Here is a 4,589-nt window from a genome sequence, read left to right as displayed (position 1 = left end):
AAATAAAACTAAGTAAGAAGTATTTGAAGGTCGGTTTCTTGGACAAATCAAGACAACATGAGATATATATTTTTGTACAAATTATAAAAGATTATTTTCATCCAAAGCAATCAAACAACTTGTTTATTATTATAAAATTTGATTGAGAAACATTTAACTGGTTTGGCTCACATTCTCTACTGATTCACGACAACTAGATTCAAAGTTTAAATTGGATTTGTCCTTACACTCATAATTTTTAGGATTTTTTTGAGGATATGAGGCTTTTTGTGAGGTGCCTCTCACATGTGTGTAACTTTTACTGGTTTGCCAGTTTGACCTCTCTCAAACTGCACTGCCATATCCGCTGCATTTTTGGTCTTATATTCTATTAATGCTGTTCCTTTTCTATTTTTCTGCACCATAACCAGAGCATTGATGTCTCCCCACTTATAGAAGAGTTGGTTAATTTCCTGCTGGGAATACCCTGGCCAATCGTCTGTTGACATCCACTTAACTTTAACTTTGTGACCCCGTGTGTCCATAGCTGGAGGTTCACTGCTTTTGGAGACTTTAGATGAACTCCGAAAAAGCTCTGCCCCTACCTCCCTATTTACTCGATCCAGTTCCTCCAAAATAAGTTGCTCGCCCTCCTTGTCCAATCTTTTCAATTCACGTCGAAACTGTTCTTCTTCTGACATATCTTGCTGTTCCCTACTGCGTTGAACACGTCGTTCCCGTTCCTCCAAATCTGACCTTAGTTTCTGTGATCTGGTAACATGTTCACGGGCTCTGGCAGCTGCTGCTTTACGACTCTTGAGGGTCTTGTCATATGCTTTACGTGTTCCTGGATCTAACAAAATCTCAAGAATTTTCTTAAGTTTGTCAAATTCATCAGTAGCGAATGGGTTATCTGGATTCTTATCCGGATGACATTTAAGAGCTCTTTGTCTGTACGATTTCTTAATCTCCTTTTCCTCGGCATCAATAGTTATCCCCAGAATTTGATAGAAGTCCAGTTTCGATAGTTTCGTATTATGTTCCTGCGACATAACGTCCTCAATGCGTCACTACCACTTTCACAAGAGCTAATATTTTCGACAGCTGCTTCTTATGTTTTATTACGCGTTTCTGGAGCGAATGATCTCTGTCCTCAGCTTGCTGTCAACAGTCATATGTAAAGACGTCAAATGTTAGTTAATTTATATCCTACGTACATCTCACTGGGAGGAGACATGTAGCATCTCTCTCAATGTAAAAACATAGTCCTGGAACCTCTGTTAATCATAATATATATAAATTATTTAGGTTCAGGTTTGAACATAGGATCATAAGAATAAAGCTCTGGTTAGCCCCATTTAGATTATGCAGTTCAGTTTTGGTCGCCGTACTATAGAATGGATATAATTTCACTTGAACGTGTCCAACGTAGGATGACTAACTTAATTAAGAACATAAGAACAAAGGTAACTGCAGAAGGCCTATTGGCCCATACGAGGCAGCTCCTATTCTATAACCACCTAATCCCACTCATATACTTGTCCAACCCGCGCTTGAAACAATCGAGGGACACCACCTCCACCACGTTACGCGACAATTGGTTCCACGAATCAACAACCCTGTTTGTTGTATTTACCCAAGTCTTTCCTAAATCTAAACTTATCCAATTTATACCCATTGTTTCGTGTTCTGTCTTGTGTTGATATTTTTAATACCCTATTAATATCCCCCCTGTTATGTCCATTCATCCACTTGTAAACCTCTATCATGTCACCCCTAACTCTTCGCCTTTCCAGTGAATGCAACTTAAGCTTTGTTAATCTTTCTTCATATGAAAGATTTCTAATTTGGAGAATTAACTTAGTCATCCTACGTTGGACACGTTCAAGTGAATTTATATCCATTCTATAATACGGCGACCAAAACTGAACTGCATAATATAAATGGATAAATGGGGCCTAACCAGTGCAAGATATAGCTTAAGAACCACACCAGGTGTCTTGTTACTAACGCTTCGATTAATAAATCCCAGTGTCCTATTCGCCTTATTACGAACATTTATGCATTGATCCTTTTGTTTTAAATTCTTACTAATCATAACTCCCAGATCCCTTTCGCAATCCGACTTCGCAATCTCAACACCATCTAGCTCGTATCTTGTAACTCTATCATCATTACCTAGCCTCAGAACTTTACATTTATCAGCATTAAACTGCATTTGCCAATCATTTGACCATTTCAAAACCCTATCTAGATCAACTTGAAGTGATAGTGAGTCCTCCTCCGAATTAATTTCCCTACCGATTTTCGTATCATCGGCAAATTTGTAAATGTTGCTACTCAAACCTGAATTTAAATCATTTATATATATTATAAACAACAGAGGTCCCAGGACAGAGCCCTGAGGTACTCCACTAACAACATTATCCCACTCTGACTTAACCCCATTTATACTAACTCTGTTTCCTTTGGAATAGCCATGCCCTAATCCAAGTTAATATAGCACCCCCCAGTACCATGAGCTTCTATTTTTTTAATTAGTCTTTCATGTGGCACTGTATCAAAAGCTTTGCTAAAGTCAAGGTACACAACATCACTATCCTTACCACTATCAACTGCCTCAACTATGCTGGAATAAAAAGTTAGCAAATTTGTTAAACATGAACGGCCATTTGTAAAACCATGTTGCGACTCATTTATTAATTTGTTTTTCAAGATGGAGACGAATTGTATTTGCAATTATTGATTCAAGTAACTTTCCCACAATAGACGTTAGGCTAATAGGCCGATAGTTTGACGCAAGTGATCTATCTCCTTTCTTAAAAATTGGTACCACATTAGCTACCTTCCATGACTCTGGCACTCTGCCTGACTCTATTGATTTATTAAATATGGTAGACAGTGGGTCGGAAAGCTCCTCTTTGCATTCTTTAAGCACCCTGGCAAACACTTCATCCGGCCATCGGGATTTGTTTGGTTTTAGTTTTTCTAATTGTTTAATTACATCCTCCCTGGTAACTACTAAACTAGTCAACCTGTCCTCATCCACACCCACATAGACTTGTTCGGCTGAAGGCATATTGTTAAGTTCTTCTTTAGTAAATACAGATATAAAATATTTGTTAAAAATACTACTCATCTCCTTGTCATTATCCGTTATTTGACCTGTCTCAGATTTTAATGGACCTATCCTTTCCGTAGTCTTAGTTCGATATAACTGAAAAAACCCTTTAGGATTTGACTTTGCTTGCTCTGCTATGCGAACTTCATAGTTTCTTTTTGCTTTCCTAATCTCTTTTTTAACATTTCTAACCAGTTGTATTAATTCCTGTTCTAACCTTACTTCCCCATTCTTAATCCTTTTGTACCAATTTCTCTTTTTACCTATAAGGTTCTTTAAATTATGTTATCCACTTTGGGTCATTAGTATTCGATCTATTCAATTTGTATGGTATATTACGTTCCTGTGCTTTGTTTAGAATATTCTTAAATAAGTTATATATTAAATCCACATCGAAATCCCCTTTTACGTCACCTGTCGCTGGGTTCATGTCTCGCTCCAAGACCGGCCCACACTCCATACCCAAGAGTTTCCTATCTATTTGACCCAAAAAAATTCTTAGGCTATTAAAATCAGCTTTTCGTAAATCTGATTTTCGAAATTTTCGATTGAAAAGATTTCTAATTCCCCAAATTAGAAATCTTTCATATGAAGAAAGATTATCTAGATCATCTAGAAAGATCATCTAGATCTAACAGTATTTATGTCATGGGTGACTTTAATTTTAGCGGAATAAACTGGTTGAACAAAACAGGGAATAGTGAAGCAGAAGATTTTCTAGAATTAATTGACGATTGCTTTCTTACGCAACACATTAAGGAACCAACACGGGAAAATAATATTTTAGATTTAGTGTTAACTAACAGGGAAACGCAAATTAATGACATCGAAATAGGGAGTGAGCTAGGGAGCAGTGATCACAAAGAAATCAGATTTAGCATAGAATGGAATAGACCAGTAGGAGAAAATTCTGTTAAAGTGCCAGATTTTCGAAAAGCTGATTTTAATAGCCTAAGAAATTTTTTGGGTCAAATTGATTGGAAAGGCTTGGGTATGGGGTGTGGGCCGGTCTTGGAGCGAGACATGAACCCAGCGATAGGTGACTTAAATGGGGATTTCGATGTGGATTCAATATATAACTTATTTAAGAATATTCTAAACAAAGCACAGGAACGTAGTATACCATACAAATTGAATAGATCGTATACTAATGACCCAAAGTGGATAACAAAGAATTTGAAGAACCTTATAGGTAAAAAGAGAGCTTGGTACAAAAGGATTAAAAATGGGGAGGTCACTTTAGAACAGGAATTCGTACAACTGGTTAGAAATGTTAAAAAAGAGATAAGGAAAGCAAAAAGAAACTATGAAGTTCGCATAGCAGGGCAAGCAAAGACAAATCCTAAAGGGTTTTTTCAGTTATATCGTACTAAGACTAGGGAAAGGATAGGTCCATTAAAAACTGAGACAGGTCAAATAACAGATAGTGATGAAGAGATGAGTAGTATTTTTAATAAATATTTTGTATCTGTATTTACTAAAGAGGAAC

At 36.8% G+C, this 4,589-nt stretch overlaps 1 pseudogene; it reads right to left on the bottom strand.

The window, feature by feature from the left end:
• Positions 1-281: 281 nt before the first annotated feature.
• LOC138362965 (dnaJ homolog subfamily C member 17 pseudogene) lies at positions 282-1,031 on the bottom strand (annotated as a pseudogene).
• Positions 1,032-4,589: the final 3,558 nt, after the last annotated feature.

The sequence above is a fragment of the Procambarus clarkii genome, chromosome 9 (genome assembly GCF_040958095.1).
Source record: "Procambarus clarkii isolate CNS0578487 chromosome 9, FALCON_Pclarkii_2.0, whole genome shotgun sequence".
Classification (NCBI taxonomy): Eukaryota; Metazoa; Arthropoda; class Malacostraca; order Decapoda; family Cambaridae; genus Procambarus; species Procambarus clarkii.
Note: the sequence above shows the minus strand (reverse complement) of the source record. Positions and strands in the feature narration are given on the sequence as shown.